General features: G+C 37.5%; 1 protein-coding gene across 4 annotated transcripts in view; it reads right to left on the bottom strand.

The window, feature by feature from the left end:
- The window catches only part of TOX (thymocyte selection associated high mobility group box), a 217,976-nt gene that overhangs the window by 183,449 nt on the left and 14,522 nt on the right, over positions 1 to 20,005 (bottom strand). Inside the window, exon 1 of one of the 4 annotated variants that reach the window (XM_021555664.3) lies at positions 17,839 to 17,879. The exons of the other annotated variants lie outside the window; for them this stretch is intronic. The gene's annotated coding sequence lies outside the window, so the exon portion shown is untranslated. Of the gene's footprint in view, positions 1 to 17,838; positions 17,880 to 20,005 lie in introns of those variants that run through there. 4 annotated transcript variants of the gene reach the window in all.

Raw genomic sequence — 20,005 nt, 5'->3', positions numbered from 1 at the left:
CTTCCCATCCATCCAGAAGCTTCTACTCAGGGCACCGGGTGATTGGGCGAGGACCTGGGGCTCCCCCCATATCTTTCTCCCATTGGACCCCATCATATCCCCCCCATCCCGGAGCCACCCCCTATCCCTATCCCCATCAGTCGTCGGTTACCCCTCCCTTACAGTTTATAAGCCAGTGCAAGCACCTTGTGCTTGTTCCTGTTGGCTGGCACCGTTCTAGGATATTTGGCCCCGTTGGGCTACAATAAACTCGGACTTAGCCCCCAGCAGGATCCGCTCTTCATTTATCACCACGAGGCTTGCTAGCGCTGCCCGGAACCCACAAAGGCACTCTCCAAACCCCAGCTGGGAGCGGCGGAGGGTGCCTCCATCGCCCGCCCTCGCCCCACAAGAGCTAGCCGGGGCTGAGAGAAAAGGGATTTGGGGCGGGAGCGTGGCAGCCCATTTTGTTCAGCAGGTGGCCTGCTCTTCTCCCTGCTCCCTGCAGCCAGTTCTGCTGTTCAACTGGGTGCAAGTGACTCCACAGACCCACTCTTTCATAGCACCCCCGACACTCCAGCCTTTAGTGCTGCACACCTCTTCTTGATATGCTGTGACTTTTGTAGCAATGCTCCCTCTCCATTTCTGGTTATCAGCAAAATTAAGGCACTCTTATTTGTATGACTCATGATAGAATTCAACAAGAAAATAATAAATACCATCTAAACATCAATCCAACAGGTCCTGTGATTTCTTTCACCAGTCCTTTCAGAATCCTATTGACTTGACTGCAATACCCTAGCATCCCTTAAGATTATTATGCACAGCAGTGTATTTCCTTACTCCTTGATCGAATATGACATGTTCTATTCAAGTGTTGAGATGGTTATAAACAATTTCTACTCTCTACCTATCTACTGCACAGCTGCTATACTTCTTCCCTTGTTCTATTTTCATTTATAAAGTTGAAAAGTCTTGACTCTTGGTCTTCATATCATTTGCAAAGTCTAATGTCTAATATATTTTATTTTTTAACCATTTTCTCCTCCCTAACAAGACTTCAATCCTTATTACTTCTTCTAGTGGCATTCTTGGGATGATTTGGGAAGGGCCTAGACGGACAGCCATAAAAGGTGTGGCTGAGGCCACTCGTCTTTTTCAGTCTGGAGAAGACTGAGGTGAGACCTCATAGCAGTCTACAGCTTCCTTGTGAGGGGAAGAGGAGGGGCAGACACTGATCTCTCCTCTGTGATGACCAGTGACAGGGCCCAAGGGAAGGGCCTGAAATTGTGTCAGGGAAGGTTTAGACTGGACATCAAGAAAAGGTTCTTTATCCAGAGGGTGGCTGGGCACTGGAACAGGTTCCCCAGGGAAGTGGCCACAACCCCAAGCTTGACAGAGTTCAAGAAGCATTTAGACAATGCTCTCAGACACACAGTGCCATCTTGGAGATGGTTCTGTGCAGGGCCAGGAGCTGGACTTGATGATCCATGTAGGTGCCTTCCAACTCAGAATATTCTATGATTCCTCTGTCAGGCCCAGAGTTCTCGGAATTTAAAAACTGGCTTTTTTAGCTTCTGCTTTAGAAATAAAACTCATCTACATGTCTACATCTTTGACTGCAAAAATATCCCAGTTTCTGTTTAATTTAATTTTTCAATTCACAGGTCTTTATTTTGAGATGTGTTTTAAAGGCACTGCAAAATATTATCTTTCTCCTATCAAAATGGGAAATAAGAACTCCTGACTTCACATCTCTTATTCAAATAAATCCTTGTAACAACACAGTATTTCTTTCTTTAGGAAAAAAACCAAGCAATCCAATTCACCAGCTTATAACTGCTCAACATACTGCTTTGCTTTCTGCTTGTCTGGATTTTCCTTATTACTCCTGGCTGCAATTGTTCTCTAACCATGGATTGATTTCTTTTCTTATCAGTCTTCCCATTTCTAAACTGGAAAAAATAAATCCAGGAATAAGACTTGAAAATAAGTGTACAGAAATACGTAAGGTGTATGTACGTGTACATACAGACTACTATTTATACACAAATATAGGCCATTTCTTTGTAGTTTAATCTCATTCTGCAGCAAAATGTTATTAGTTCACTGGGTTTTCCAAAGTTTCTTTAAGAAAAAAAGTCTTCTTTCTCTGATTTCTCAATTAAATTTGACTCTCTATGATCATTGAGTCAATACTGCTGTTCCACTGAAATGTCACCTCTGAGTTTCTTCTGTAGACCATGGCACAGATCTATGGCAGATGACAGCATTACCTGTCTCAAAACGAACCCTAGTCTGTAGATTGTTTTTAGCTCTTCTGGTGCCAAATGCATTGATTCTTTTCAAGAAGGAACATCCAACTGCATGTCATGCCTTTCTCAGATGCTGGTGGAGATCATCTAGCAGTCTGTAGCTTACAGTTTCCTATCTTGTGCAATTTCTAGCTGTTTCTGGCTTCCAGCCCCTCTATTATCTCAGTCTTGCTTTCTGGAGATAGTATATCAAAAAATTGCTGCAGAGCAGCTATCTTTTGACTGTTCATTTCTCTTCTTTATTTCCAGTACACCAAGTCCCTATCTTAGTTTTATTTCTTCCCCATTATTAGACTTCTTCCTCTGCTTTGCTGGGGGGGGTCATTATTTGCAGACAGAAAATCTGGTCCCTCCAGATACTTTTGCCCATTAGACATATGCAGACCTGGAGATGCTCATGCAACTTAACTCTCTCCCTTTTTCTTTTTCATCACACCTTCACATCCTCATCTGAAACTGCCATGTACTTTCATTCCTCATCTCTTTTTTTTTCACAGGTTTTACAATTAGGAGTTTTCATTCCTTTGGACCTTACTTTTTAGAATGCCATGTTTAATTTATTCACTGCTAAACTAAAACATGCCTGAAAATTCAAATGTTCAGACAGAGGAATGTTTTAATTAGCCAATACATCCATCTGATGTTTGTCTGATGTGTTTTGGATATTAAAATGTACAGTATAAACTACAAAGAAAATCAAATTACACAAATTCACATAGAGAAGGAAATATGATTACATAAGGTCTCTTAATGCCTGAATGAGCATACTTCAGATTCTCTGTACAGCAAGTTGTCATCCATTTCTATCCAGAGAAATAATGCACTCAATCACTTAATTTATTTATTTGAATTATCGCTATATTAAAGTAAATAATGCAATATGCAATGTTTATTTAATATAGCAACCAGAAATAATTTTTAAAATGTGGTTTTCCCTAACAGATATGCACTTAGCAAACTAAAATTACTGTGTATTAAAGAAAAAAAATAAGTGGCTCATATACTGTATGTGAAAAAAAAAAAAAAAAAAAAAAAAAAAGCACAGGGGAAAATCATTAAGGCATATAAAACCATTTCCTTTCGTTTTTAAGTGTTTTCTTTAATGAATTTTTTTTTTCTGAACATTGGCCTGTATTTGGTATCAGATCCTGACTGATTCACTCCAGCAGTATTTTGTTTTCAGCTCTGGCAGTCTGCAATTCAGTCCCTGGCAAGATGGAGGCTCTCCTGTTTACCCAGTTCAGAAGTCTGCATTTTACAGCCAATTACTCAGATGTAACATGGGCTCAAGTGTGCTTTTTTACAGAAAGCATAATAAAATATAAATGGCCTTATGCCCTAAGAATGGATAGTCTCAACTGCTCTTGGGTGATCAGAGACTGAGAGTCATGGAGCACTCCCTGTTCCATGGCAATGTGCTGGCAGAAGGCCACAGCAGTGACTCCAGAGCCCCCTGGATGTCAAGTGTCCCAGGCATATTGCAAGAGGAAGATCTGGAGTCACTGATCTTGCCTTGGACCATCTAAGGCCTCTACACCATAACACCTCTACACTATAACATAAATGATATCAGGACAGACACCAGCTGACAAGAGCTATGACATACCATATTCCTTTTTTTCAAGTCAGAAAAAGTGCTGCAAATATTTTATGGCATATTTAGGACATTTATTTTTGCATTTTCTATCAAGGAATGAGTGAAGAAAATCATTAATTTGCAGATAGCAACTGATGTGGTTCTCTTACATATTGCATTTTGAGCCTAGACATCATGCTGGCAGTACAACTGCAATATGAAAGGAATGAGAGGGAAGTAATAATGGAAAAATAGTTTTTATCAACATTCTGACATTTTATTATGTCCCCCATTTCTGTTAATTGTACCAAGGAAGCAGACACAAAATTACATGCACTATGGATGTGTGACCCTGTCAACTCAACTACCTCTCTACAGCAGCAATAAATACCTAACTATGGACATAAGTATGAAAGTATGGTTCAAGAGAAGTAATGATGAATGAGCACATCATGGAGAACAAACAGTGCAGAAGAAACTCCCAGATCTGATCAGTTTAATCTGGGGTACAACTGCAAATAGCAGAAGGACAATTTTTGCTGGGTACAACAAAACTCAAAGGAAAGTGTGCAGGCCCTCAAACGTGGCCCGACTTCAAGACAGAAAGACAGATGAGTGTCACCAACTCTGAGCTCATAGAATGAACCCCTAGGGAAATCTACAGAAAAGAGGGGAGTGGATTTTCCATCAGGTCCCTAAAGTATGAACCAGATCTTTGCACCATCTTTAGATGTGCTCTCTCTTCTTTAGCATGTGGAGGCACAAAACAGCTTGTAGTGATTTACCACTGGTTCTCCAGCTTATATGATTGGAATGACCCCTCTCCCAAAGTCCAGGCCAACTAAAAACACAAAAATGGAAGGACTCAGTGTAAGTTTTTACCCTCAAACACTGGTGGCCAGTAAAAGGCATCTAGATGTGTATTTCAGTCAAGTTGCAACATTCTTATGAAAATAACAGCCATGTCAAAATGTACAGGAAAAAATAATGAAATAGCATCTACAAAATTAATTTAAATTTATTCTGTAGTGCAAAACAAGGATAAAATTATTCCTAAGCACCTGCAAACTGGAATAAACTTGGAAAATCACTTCTGCACCAAAAAGCTTGTGGGATTTTTTGAAAAAGGATGGAATCTCTCTCTTCAAGCCTCTATTTCTTATTTCATTTCCTTAGTCACTTCTAGCCACAACAGGACAATGTGAAACTAAAACAGTAGCTTATATTGCTGAAATAAAAGAGTAATTTTAAACACAGGTTATTTCAGAATAAAAGGCATAATCAAGAACTGGATTTGTCTACTTGGTGCTGAAAGAATAAAAGTTAAAAAACATAGAGTTTATCTTCAATGTGATGCTTTCTCCTACACTATTCAAAGTGACTACATCTACAATATAGAGCTCATACTTAATCCATGAGGCTATGCAGCATAATCTATCCAATACCTTGGGCTATCAACTCTGTCCAGCTGGTCATTAATCCCCAGGAAATAATCTGCACCTCAATTGTTACTGCTTAATTAAATGTAGCGATCCATCTGACATACAGAATAAGGATAGAAAGAAACCCTAATAGAAGGTGACTCCTCCAGAATTGGAACTCACTACCTTTCCCTTCTAGAAATAATGTAACACAATTTTTGGTTACAGTTTATATGAGTTTCTGTATATTAAATTACTTTGGAGATGCTTCCTATTGAATGCAGTGTAAATATATGTCAGTACACAAATTTAACCAAGAAAACATAAAAAAGGTCAGGTATCTCTTCCCTTCTCTTCTGTATCTATTCTGATCTTTTAAGTTCCTGAAAACAAGATCTGCTTACTCATTTGGATTTGCCCTATGCATACTAAGCCCATTCTTGGCAAAACCCTGTGATGATAGGCTTTTAGAACTACCAGCAAAGTTAGTACAGCATGGCAAGGCAACTTAGGGCAGGATTTCACCTAACAGTGAAATAAAACAATGCCTTTTTACTTCAGAAAAAATATGAGAACATATATACACTTCATGGAGATGAAGAATTACTTGACCTCTGTACTGCCTTTTTAATATAAAGAAGATAACATCTTTACATTCGATCTTTCTCCAAAATTAAAAGAAATTATGATTCATGTGCTTCCAGATTTATCAGAACTATGTAAATGACAAAGCTTAGTATATCAAAGCTGATTCTGTAATGACTGTAGATCTTCTGCTAACTTTGCTTGTATCATCACCATAACTCTCAACTCAGTATTTCATTATTCATTCATCTTAGGAAATAATCTTTGATTGTCAAGCAGCAGCAGAGAAAAGCAAACATTTTGAATTGTAAGACATGACTGAGATAAATGAAAATAAGTGCACTCAAGCACACACTGAATACAAGCTAAAATGGATAAAGGAGACAGGGATCCATTCCTGCCCTGGTACCTGAAGATAGAGCTGATAAAGCACCAAGTTGAGAACTGAATGCAGAAGGCCCTTCTTGAGCCATGAGTCAGATAGAAACAGAGAGAAGCAAAGCCAATTTGATACTCAAACCTGATGGGGGCCCTGTTAGGGTATGAAAAGAAAAATCCATCTGCCAGCTCACACACTCACCAGCCTTGTTTTTAGTAAGAATATTCACAAGGAGAAGGTCTGCAGCAGTGTCAGGGCCAGGTTTTAGGATGTGTTCAACTATCTATCCTGGTGAATTCAAGATCTACAACTATTGTCATCTGTATTATAGGCAAGATCTACTCTTACTGCTTCCTTACAAACCAGAGTACAATTCAATCATTGAAGTGCATGTCTCGATTCTCGCTCTTCTTCAACTTCTAGAACTACTCACAGTTCTTTCAAATGCATGAAGAAATATTTCATGATTGTTCAAAATTCTTTTAGAAAATTCTGACATAACAGACCTACTTTTTTTTTATGCAGCTCCTTTCTAGTATTTATTCTGAATGTTTTCAATTATAATGTTGTTTACACTGTCATTAATAAAAGATGAAGCACTATAATTATTTCATTTTCTTATGTTATTCTGCATTAAATAGTCACTAGAAAATTCATAACTCATTCATTTTAGGCATTACTATAGTCTGAAAAATACTCAGAGTGAAGTACTTGTATTAATGAGAACTGATTAATAGAATTCACCTCAACCAACAGTCTCACATTGGAAAGCGCCATTAAGATGGAAGTTAATTTCCTAGAGAAAATGGAAAAGTAGTCTGAAGAAGATCTCAGACTCCTGTTTTCTCAAAGATTGAGAAGCTATAGTTTAGATTCTTGGCCTCCTGGCTGCCAGGGCACTGCTGACTCACATTCAACTTGCTATTGACCAGGACCCTCAGGTCCAATCCCCCAGTGCTACTTTCCAGCCTCTCATTCCCTGTCTGTCCATACATCAAGAGTTGTCCCATTTCCAGTGCAGTCTCTGACACTTGCCCTTATTAAATTTCATAGAGCTGGTAATTTTCCAGCCCTCTAATTTGTCAAGGTCTCTCTGTAGGGTTTCCCAAGATTTGAGGGAGTCAACAGCTCCTTCCAGTTTTGTATCATCTGCAAACTTGCATAGTATCCCTTCCAGCCCCAAATACAAGTTTAAGAAGAGGGCCAAACATGTCTTGGGGTGCTCACTGCCCACTGGTTGAGGGAGGTGATTGTCCTGCTTTACTCTGCACTGGTGAGACTTCCCCTCGAGTCCTGTGTGCAGTTTTCAGCAGTACAATACAAGAAGAATGTAAAGCTATTAGAAAACATCCAAAGGAGGGATTTGAAGATAGTGAAGGGCACAGACAGGAAGCCAAATCAAAAGTGGCTGAGATCCATTGGCTTGTTCAGCCTGGAGAAGAAGACACTGAGGGGAGAACTCACTGCAGTTTACAACTTCCTCCTAAGAGGAATAGAAGGGGCAGGCACTGACCTCATGTCTCTGGTGACCTTTGACAGGACCTGAGTGAATGGCATGAAGCTGTGCCAGGGAGATCTAGATTCAGCATTTGTTAAAGATTTTTCATCTAGAAAGCCCCCCAGGGAAGTGGTCACAGAACCATGCTGACAGAGCTCAGGAAGTGTTTGGACAATGCTCTCATGCACATGGTATGATTCTTGGAGTAGTCCCATGAAGGGCCAGGAGTTGGACTTCCATCATCCCTATAGGTCTCTTCAAATTTTCACACATTGAGTAACATCTTACCTTTAGGAAAATTGGGTCCTAAGGATTTTTTTTCCCTTTCATGGGTCCAAAACTCTATATCTGCATATTAAAACAATAGCAGACCTGATGTAACTTAATATTACTACTTACTATAACAAAACTCTGTGATACTAGTGATACTCAGTGACTAGTTGAAGGCTGTATTTAAAGTGGGTAATTGATAAATCCCTTAAAGGGTGAGACACAATAGTCCAATCTTCTACAAGTTAGACATCCCAGTTTCAGCTGTCTTTTATGCTACATTAAGTTAATCTGTGAATAATTAAAGTAGAACATAATTTTTCAGGTGATAAATAAATTACACCATGCTTTCATATCCTCAAATTTTCTATACAGACATAATTTGCTACCAAATGAACTTTTGGACTTATTGCCCATTTCCTCAATGCATTTTTAAACTGTGTGCCAACCTGCAGGCTAAGTTCAGTCATCAACTCAAGCTCCTAATATTTAAATGGTCACTTTGGAGATGCAACCTCTATTCCTTGACTTCCAAGTATTCTTGAAGACACAAGAATGACAAAAGACAGGTGGCATGAAACATAGGCCAATGGGCATGTAATGAGGCCTACATACTGTCAGCTCATGAGTCTCCCCACCAGTCTGGAGGATGTCATGTTTGTTTTTCACATAGCAAAATAGGAGAGAAACTATCTTTTTTTTTTTAGCAATCAAAAAAAATTTGCAAATTGTGCTACAAAACAGGTGCACATCCCAAAACAATACTTCCTTATATTTTCAAAATGAATAGGTCAAGCTGAGATCAGTTTATGATCACGATTTAATGCTTGACCAGTTTAACAGAAATAAATAAATAAATAATATGTTGTTACCATACTTGTTTGCAAACCCAAAGCAATAGCAGCTTTTGCTGAGGCAAAATAAATCTCTGTTACTGAAGTACTGTAAAGCACAACATATCAAAGAGTCAATCAATCCACCTCTCACAGCAGCCTGTAGCAATATTTCAGCTGATTTCAGTAGAGCTGTGTCAGTCTCTAAGAAACCTTTGCGCATGCTCTCTGCTAACCCTCTTCTCCACCCAAACGAAAAACACTGAACTCTGCTCGTCTTCTGGTTCAACATCATGTCTTTCCCCTCCCTTCGTCTGCTGTAATAAATATTCCCACTCTATCCCTGTTACTGACAATAATGTAGGTGAACTCTGCACCACATACATCTGTCATTATTAATGACCACAGTGGAGAGAAACGATAGCTCACTCTTAGGAACTAAAAGGGCAAAATGCTTCAGAATTTTCCATTCACATTTTCTTTTCTAAGCATACTTGCTTGGTGACTTTCCAAAGTCATGAGCATGACTCAAACAAGAAAAATATGTCAGGGTTTAACCTTTGCACAGAAAATTGTTTGTTTAAACAGAGGGCACTTGTTACTTGGAAAGACTAATTTGCTTACAATAATGCTATACACAGTATTTTACAGAATACACTAATACAAGATGACTTAGTCCACATGGTAAATAATTTTGTTCCTAGCAGCATTACATTTCTTTCAAACAGAAGGCCTTAACTGGGATTGTTTTCTTTGCCATTCATTTCTCTACCAACATTGCTAATCTAGAAAATACAAGACAGCATCTGAAATAATTGAGAAAAGCACTGCCAAAATGGCTGTGACCATAGATTGGTACTGCACCCTGAACTCTTTTAGAAAGGCTGCCCTGATAATAGCACTTTACTAGGACTGAATGTAAAGGCTAGTTCTTTACAGGCAGCTGATGAAATCTTGAATATTTTTTTTCCCTTGAGACAACAAACAAAATTTGAGAAGTGACAGCAGTTTAAACTGCATTGCTGCATAAGCCTTCGTCCCTAACATAATGATCTACTCAGCACACCAGGTGCTTTCCATGTAGAGAAGATACTGCATAAAGGTGCTGCATGGGAGGGACAAAACATTTGTCTCTAGTAAATTTAGTGTTTGGAAGCACTACATCTCACACAGTGCAGGGGCTGTTTTATAACACAAACTACCAACATTACGAGGTTTTTTGCTCAACGCATACAGGCCCAGAACCTCCTCTCTCCTCTAACATTTACACTGTAAATAGTTGCAGATATTTTCCTATCAGATATTCTAACCTCAAGTGAGACTTTGTAATAACCATTTGTTAGTTATGCTAGGTGTGCCTGAATGGACAAACATGCTTAAGAGAAAATGTAGTGTTTGTAATGGCAAACATACACCAAAAAGCCTGTGTAAATGCTAGTCATTATGAGGTGACAAAAATGTTACCTTCTGCTTTTCTAGGTCTATATTACTTCATGAACACATTATTTTTTTCTTTTTTGCAATGGGTTAAAACTTTTATTTACATTCCATGTAAGCTATATGCTATACATATCTGTCACTCATCTTTAGCATTTATGTTGATGAAACCTGTCATGAAGGTTATTGTGACTTGCTAGAAATGGGCCTTTTCAGAACATAAATTTTAAGGCTTAAGCAGACACGTGTTAAAACCACTAATATGTTCTGCTAAGTCTCTCTTGTCTTCACTCAGCCTCCTTACAAGGTTTTAAGCAGTTTTATTGACATTTGAAATTCTGAAAATGTCAGCTCTTGGCAAGTGTCACAGTCTAAGAGTGTTATTAGTAGTTCTCTTAGGAAGTGTAAAAGAGTATTTTATAAGAACAATTTTGTCTTTCAACAAACCTTTTGGAAATGATGTGATAACCACAAATTCTGCACAGGAAAGAAAATAAAATGTAGATTCCTCAAATGATATTTAAGAAACAATTTTTTAGCAAAGTTATATCATTTGGTGACTCAATAGTCTGCATTCAAGTAGTAGGGGGAGTAACACTCTGAGAAGGAAACTGTTCTCACAATACTCTGCCTCCTTTCTCCCACCATCTTCCTCTGCTAGTTAAGTATTTGAGCGTTCTGACCCCAGACCTTCTCTAATAACAGTCCCTGCAGTCATTTTATGCTCATTTGCAACCAAAGAGTCTCCTGAGTGTTTTAGTCCTGTAATCCATCTCTAAGGACTCTGATCCTTCTAGTATGAATGAGCACAGAAATGCCTCGGACTGCACCTTCTCTCTTCACTTGTGCACACCATCACTGCTTCTGGAAGCCAAGTTGTGGTAAGAATCAATGTACACCAAGGGTGACTGGTTTTTTTTTTTTTTTTTTACCATATGAGCAATGTATTAAAGTCATCCCAGGCAGAGGGGGAAGAGATTTGCATCACACATCTCAGGGAGTTGAGCTGCATGCGTGGGTCCCCAGGCAGGGAAATACACAGGCACAGTTCTAGCGCTCCATCTTTGAAGAAGCAAAGACTCTCTAGGGTCAGGGGAAGCCCAGTGACTCTTGCTGGTCACCCCATCTTACTTCAAGTTATCTAAAGCTCAAATGTCTCGACATATCATGGCACTGTGGGGAAGACGTGAGAGGAGAAGCATCTCCCTTACTTTGTATAGAAGTACACTTGAATTCCAATGCATTCATTCAAAGTCTGAAAAAGTCTTGCCTAATTTTCAAACCACAAAAAATGCAAGGATCTAGCAGTAAGTATCATAGGAACATAAAAATCATTAATTCCACAAAATTGTTCCTAAAGATTAGTGTGAATCACTTTATCCTTAAAACTGAGAAAACATTGTGGTTTTAAATACTCAGTATTATAATCCAAGCAAATTGGCCCAGGTCAAATGAGCAAATCTAAAAAATGAGATCACTAAATTTTCTCAGCTTGATAGCTTAGTAATAAATAATGTGCTTCTATTCAATCTGTACATTAAGTCTTTTATGTGGCCTTAAGGCACAGTCTTATGGCCATGGCCATTACAGGGTAGCCATAGTAACTGACACATTTATTTCTTGGATTAGTGCGCCATTGAAAATATTAATATAGTGCAGTAAATGGGGATTTCATCTAATCTACTGATGCTAGGCTGAAGTTACTAAAAGGTTGTATGCTCTTCCAGTGGAAGAAGGATTATATTTGTGGACTACAGCTGATGTTTTGGTTACAAACACCATTTAAACAACCTATCACATTTCACATACTCCACTGATCCAAAAAAGGTTATATCAAACATGAAGGCATATCCACCACAAAGGTACTAGTTTCATATCATAAACCTTTTTCTAAAGCAAAAGTGTCAAAAGTGGAAGTCATAGAGGAAGAGAAAACATAGATGGTCTGCATAGTGTGTAAACAGGGCAAGTGCAGCAAATATACAGGGCTGTACTTCATGCACATGCCCTTAGCAGCAAAGCCTACACCCGCAATACTATCAACATTTTAATAGGGTTCTATTATTACTTTCACATTAAAAAAATGTAGGGAAAATATTTTTTAAAATCTTAAGTCTTGGTTTTCTTAATTTGTAGGTCCCTATCAGATCTCCATAAATATTAGGGTTCCCATTTCATTTCCTTGTAATATTTCATAGTACTCAAATTCTGACTACCCTTTACTCTGCAGTATACTACATAAATTCAGAAGATATATTCTGACAGATGAAGCATTGTTGAAAAGCTAAGTACAGCACTTTGTCCTTGAAATGTTAACATGTAATGCCATAAAGTATTCAAATAATAATTTACTCAATCTTTCAGGGTAATTAATTAAAATGGTTTAGGTGTTAGAGAAAATCACCTTGAGCTTATAAAATTGGAATGCCTCCTCTTTTCCTCTCTGCATGCAAGCTGTTCCAATGGACTTACCACATGCTTTCCCAGTTATGGTTTTTGATTTCAGCAGATAATAAATAGCCAGGATCTAATTTTGCCATGTCAAAACCGATTATGTTTCACAAGAAAAGGTGGAGTGCTCACCTACCAGATGAAGGTGAAACATAAAACCACTTTTATTTATGTGAAGTGTCCAAATTAAACTCAACCTGGCACTAGGTACTGAGAGTATGTAGACTTTAACTGTCATATGAATTTATGTATCCCTGGAAAATGTCAAATATAAACATAAATTTAATCAAGGAATGGAAACCTTTGTTATCAAAGAAATAAACACAGTTTTTGACAACTAATGTAAATTATCTTAATCCATTTTACACTTATTTTTCAGAAGGTCAAAGAAAATAAGAAGAAACACTGAACAGAGACATGGCTGATGAAAATATTTCAGGCAAGTCTCAGTCAAATTATTAAAGCTGATGTTCCAAAAGGAATTTGTGCTCTTTAGCAACAGCATTGAATTCACATGTGAGAGCTCCTTTTCCCATTCATTACAATGGGATAAAACAGAAGGCTTACAACAACAGATAAACAAGCACTCTGTATTATTCTGTAGTTTTCCTCAGTTGAGTAGTCTTTGGACAGCATTTTAATGGCTGAAAAAAACCCTGCACATGATGAATAAGGATGCCATTCTCAATTAACATGGACAAAGGATCATAGCCATATTTGGCAAATGAGGTAGCTGTGGTGTAAGAAAAGCAGGAGTATTCACAGACACTGCCACATACATCACTGTCCGCAAATCAAAACAAGTTAATGACATTTTTGTACATCTGCCCAACTACATGACTACACATTAGTCTGGCAAGTACTTATTAGAGCCAAATTAAATAGCACAATGATTATAGTTCATATTTACTAAATATAGTGTTATTAATTTATACAACACTAAATATGGATCCTACCAGCATATAAATAAATTATTAATACCGAACTAAAACGGCCAAAGTTACAAAATATATTATCTTCATTAAATATGTCTCAGTGCTACAAATGCCACTATACACAGAACTTCCAGTAAAATATATACCATGGAAGAACTGTTATCCATTCTCCACAACAAATGCACTGACAACACACTCAATCCCAACAGCTCCCCTCTCAGTCAGCCTCCACATCGTGCATTGGTACAAATAAAATCACCAACACAGAAATTCCAGCACCTATGGAACAGATTGTGAATCCATTGGTGAACAGTGGGGCAAAAGCCCCACAGTTCAATCCATATCCAGCAAAGAACAGGATGCTACAACCAGGAACCTCAGCCAAGGAAAACCAGTAGCACACACCAAAAATCTCAGGTGTTCAACATTAAAAAAATCTTTGTTACACATATGTGCCTTCAATATGGAATCCTTGTACCAGTGGTTATGCACAAGCTTAGCATACCATGCAGAAACTTGACCTCTTTTTAATAAGATCTTACATTAATTTTAGATGCTTGGCAGTCACAAACTGAGGCACAAACTGGCAAGAAAGATGAACAAAGAAGAGGATACTTTGAGGAAAAATATATTACCTATCTCTACTGCTAAACCATCCATGCCAGTTATATGGAGGATTCCTATCCCAAAGCTTTGCCTGTATTTAAGCTATAGAAAACAGACCTTTGGCACAATCACATCTAAGTCTCTAATTTAAATATTAACACCAAGGCAGTTTTTTGAAGATGTTCTGAAGATTGAGAAAACTGATATCTCATTTCTTCAACCCAGAATTCTTACTTATCCATTGTTAACAACATGGATCCTGAACAATATCACTGCTAAACTTGCATATTTCTTTCTATCATATCATTAGTTATTTGCCCAAATTTGTGCAAATAGAATTTGGCCACATTTTATTTCTGTTCTATAAAAGATTTGGCTTTTATCTGATTTTTTTTCTTTTAAAGATCTCACTTTTCACTTTTATGGGATCACTTTTCTAACAATTGAGCTTATCAGCCACATCTACACTGCTAGTAATTCAAAACCTTGGCATATTTATTGATTCCAAAAACCTATTACATGATATCACTTACATCCCTGTATTAGATTAGATTGAATTATTGGGGGAACTAACAAAAGATTACTCAGAACTCAGCAGAGAGCATATACAGATGTCATCTTACTTGACATCTAAACTATTTGCTCTTGCACCTTTATTTTTAAGTCTTGCACACACAGAACAAGTTTTCACAAAACAGTATCTGAGGCAGCTTTACATCAATTTTTTATTCTACCATTAAAAACCCCAACTATAAGAGATAGGTTGTAGGTATAAAACATTTATCCTCTTCTTTCAGAGAACATTGATGTACAATTATAGAAAGTTGTATTGATGAGTAAGATGTATTATGACTGAACATTATCCAAGTTCAATTTAAACCTGAGCTATACACTACCTCTGAATATAGTATGTATAAGATATTTATATCTGAGTATAAATTATGCACTTATTTGGACAAAAAAATGCCAATAAGTTTAAAACATGAATATGTTAATTATATTTAAATTCATCCATTATAGAAAATATTTTGACAAGTATTCTAAGAATAGTGTTTTTAAAACAGTTCAATGCATTAAATATATGCAAATTTTGACAGTCAAAAATGCATACTGCATATCTTAGATACTATCATTCTTCACAATCATTGCAGCCTTTAGCTAGATACCGATTTTTCATGACAGACAGAAACATTTCCTTCTGTGTATCTCATATTCTCAGATATCTACTTCAAAATGATTGCTGAAACACTGTCAAAGCCAGACTTAGAACTAGTGTAAACTAGAATGGTTACTATACACTCCAGTTAGCCAAGCCTGCCAATGCTGAACCATATTCAATCTCACTTTTTAAGTGAGACATTGATTGTCACTGAAATCACATCCACTGGTGAATTTTTTGAAGTTTCATTCTTTAATTATTTGCATTAATAGTGCCTTTATAGGTTATTTTCAAAATATACCTAAGGAACATATATACATGGGATTTGCACACACAAGCATATTAGCACCCACCCATATGAATTTGAAGCACATCCTCCATTTTTAAAAATCCCCATGTAACTTTAGGGTGCAGATTCAGAACTGGCTAAAATCCATATAAAATTGTAACTAAATGTGAATTCGGCTCCCTCTTTGCTTGGTACTTTTCTTGCAGACACATGACAAACCAGAGCATATCACCAGTTACAACAAGAACTTAGTATGAAATATTAGAAAGCTGTAATGTCCATTTGTTTTCAAAGCAGAGTATCATTACAGAAAGGCATCCTGTGTGGGCATGGAAGCATCTGCATGGAATGCTACTCTACAACAGGCAGGGTAGCATAAATTCACATTACCCAGCACTCAACCACACCCACAGTCTGTTGTAGATCACAGCAACAAATCTGTAACATAGAATAAGGTCAAGAAAGAGATCAAAGGAGCAGTGAGCAAATTCCCAGTCTCAGGAAAATACAGTGATTCTTTAATTGCATGTATCTACTTATGCAAGGATTTTGAATTTTGAAATGGATGTAAAGGAAACATTACAAGGAAATTTTTACAAGTAGTAACAGTTGGTCTTCGATATGTCTTAGGCAGGCAGCAGCCTGAATCACACTGTGAGAGCATCAGCTTCGTGTGTGTCACATGCTTCCGAACAATCCGGTGAGAACATGTGGATAGAAAGATGTGTAACTATTTTACAACAAAAACAAGATTTCTGACATGAGTTTTCCACAGCTGAAGTTAAGTGCAAGTTCCCTTAAAACTACCAACACTCTTTATCCTACTTAACAGGAAAAGGACCTAGAGGAAATCCTATAGAGACCATTGCAGAGATGCAGCAGATTTGTGGGTGTGTGCATTTGTTTCTTACCCCAGATGCACAGCTGGTGTGGGCTTCTGTCTTACTCATGAAATTCCCTTTGAATTGACCCACTATACAGGGAAAATAAAAATAACTAATTATTTTTTGAGGAAAGAGTAATTCAAATGAACTTCATTCACAGTTTTGCAACTGCAGGAGGGCCAGGTAAAATGCGATGTAAGTGTGATAGTTAATACTGGATTAACATATAGGAAAAACAACACTCAATAGAAAATGAATTTAATGTTCACAGTAAGATTTCTTTAGGGTCAATAAGTATAAAATGCAATAATCTTGAAAATTAACCCCAGGTGTATCATTTTGCTAATAGAAGAAATGTGCAGGATAGATAAACCACTAAATTTTATGTCATGTTTTATTCAGGGAAAAAGGGTTCCTAAGACAGACCTATATAGCCCACCAGAGGCCAAATCACAGTCCTTGAAGAACACAAAACTCCTCTGGACATTAGTGGCATTTTTCCTAGGATTATATTTGTAAAAGCTGCAAGGCCAAGCCAGTCACTGAAATACTCTGGTACCACAAGGCTCTAAAAGCCAAAACAGAGATAATGGCAGAAGAGCTGTTATTTCTGTACCATAAAAAGAAATTTTCCAGAGATGTTATTACATTTAAATGTATTCTGATATTGCATTCTCCTTTTCCATCTCAGCAGAGTGTTCTATTTGAACAAGATGGACATAACATAGAGCACAGTATTTTCTATTAAATATAGTTATAAGGGAAGAATAACAACCTTGGAATGACTCACTTGCAGGACCAATTCATAGGTTATACTGAGTATGAAAGGCAATTTCAGAGTAGTGGTGGAAGAAAAGGAGTTTTATAACAGAGGTGATGCAAACTAATTTGGAGACTCAGATACATGGAGAACTAATTTGGAGACTTGGATACAGAGAAGTACACAATGTACTATAAACACTTCAAGGGAGGAAAGAATAGGTACTTTTCAAATACGGTGGTATCTTCAAAAATAAAGTCCAATTCTGTTTACTAACAAAATCATTAAAAAGGATGAACCTTATTAAAAATTCAACACTAAAATACAGCAGCTTTGTACTTGTACTGCACTGAGTCTAAACACAAGATACTCAAAATGGGAAACTGTATTAAGGCAGGACTGGTGACAGATGCTGGCAGTCCTATACAAGTGGTGCACACAGGATGTAATGAGATACTCACGAGTGTATTTCAGCCCATATAATAAAGCACCAAGAGGGTAAAGTTTTTCACATGGTGGCATTACTTCCTAGGATAATGGGAAAAAAATGGTAAGAAAATACAAGATTTGTTTAATTCTTTCACAAACATCTTGTCACAGTTCTGTATCGTAGATGAAATAAATCTTTGTCAGGACAAATATAATGAAGTTTACCTTGTAAAATCTAATGCAACAGACTTAGCACTACTTCTGTGTAAAAACAGTATCTTCTACAAAGCAACTGTACCATAAAAATTAATGCTTATTAAAAGTTAATATAAAGTCTAAAACCACAAAGCAAGGAAATTCTTTAAGTTAAAAGTTAAAATGAAACTTCATCCTTAGCCCACCCAAAAGTGTTTAGATATATCAGGTCTTGCCAAAAAGTAATAATCCTATATACAAATTATTTTGCCATCACTAGAAATTTCAAACTAAATATGGAATTCCAACTCTAATTTTTACGTTTCTCTTGCTTACTTTTATGGGTATAAGCAAGTCTTTTCAAGCCCCTCAGCACTTGTGTGGTTAACAATTTTAGGCTAATTCCTTTTAACTATTTCTGTGTAGTGGAATTTTTTTGCCAGTTTCTCATCTAAACAGTCAACTCCAAGAAGAAGTAAAACTAAAACCCAAATAGTATCATTATCTCTATGGAGCTCTGTGGAGTGGCCCGAAAGGAAAAAGAATTCACATATCTGAGTGGTCTACTCCTTGTACTTCAAACTCATCAGAATTTTTTTTATTTTTAAGGGCCAGAGGCATAAGTTATTGAACCACAAGATAAGGACTGAAATAAGATCTGCTGTGGAGGAAGAACAAGGTTCTCATCCAAGTTACAAGATAACAAATTGTGATGTGGAGGAGAGTGATTTTTTTTCAGAAATGAAGGAGGAAGGGGTGTGGGGACTGGGACAGGAGATGACATAGCATCTCACAGTGTTTCTCTACTTCTACTCCACAATTTAATTTCTGCTGAAGAATCTCTACATCCATTTTTGGAGACTGCTCTTTCTGCTTTTTCTCTCACCATTATATATTTTTGGTTATGCTACATTTCCCCATTTCTCTTATGAGATCTCATCTATACAATGGTCAAAAAAAAAGGATTTCCTGATATTTTGGATTTCATCTTCTTAAAAGAAAATTCCGGGTAAGAAATGGTAAATCAGTCTCTGTTGCAGGACGTCAGGACTTTCTACAGAATATGAGTGAGGAAAGTAGCCAATGAATGCTGCAATGGAATAGCTAACATGACTAACATGGACTAAGACAAAAAGCATTTCACAAAGAAACCCCTACAGCATGGGGAGTTTATCCCATGAGCCAGCAAACATTGCCTAGAGTCATGCAAGTTCACAGAAAAAGCAATATCTGCATCACAAAGACTTCTGCAAACCCACATTCACATGACTTTCAACATCATACAGCACTACTTCAGTTGATCTGTCCTGATCCTAATAGCTCTGCTGTCATTTAAATCTGAATTTGGCTGTTTTCCTTAAAGCAGACATGTTATCACACTAGGTATGTGAACCTGAGATTTTTTATTCACCCCAGAGAACTCAGAGTGAAAATTAGTCTGTCTGGGGCACACTCCACACACCCCTTCTCCACTGTCAGTACAGGTACTTCAGGACCCTCTGGTGATGTGTCTACTCATCTAAGACTCAGCTAGGCAGCTTTGCCCTGGAGATAGTTTAGGTGTCCATACTGGTGGAAACAGTATCCAACTTTAGCCAAGACCAGTCAGAAAATCTTTCTACAGAATATCTCCATATCTTCTTCTGTTCTAGTATAAATTCCTAAATCTCTGAGTGACAGATAGACTATAGATGCAATTTGCTTGTCTTTTCAAAGTTCAGCCTCTCTGTAGAGTGAACACTTGAAACATAAGGGGAGAAAGGAGGGTCCTGGCAGAACAGAAACTGGTGTTCAGTGATGGCAAAATACAAACACATTCTTGAACCAGCATGAAGGACCACAGACCCAGCTCTTTTGCTTACATGAGTTCCTTAAACACTCAGTGCTCCCCTTCCCTGCTCGTCTCTCCCACACATGACTGATCACTCACTACCACTGTGTGTGAAAACTCATATTTCTTCAAAGCATTTCATCCTTACCCAGGCTAGTAGAACCTGAAGATTA

The sequence above is a fragment of the Lonchura striata genome, chromosome 1 (genome assembly GCF_046129695.1).
Source record: "Lonchura striata isolate bLonStr1 chromosome 1, bLonStr1.mat, whole genome shotgun sequence".
NCBI lineage: Eukaryota > Metazoa > Chordata > Aves > Passeriformes > Estrildidae > Lonchura > Lonchura striata.
This window is presented reverse-complemented; position numbering and strand designations above follow the sequence as displayed.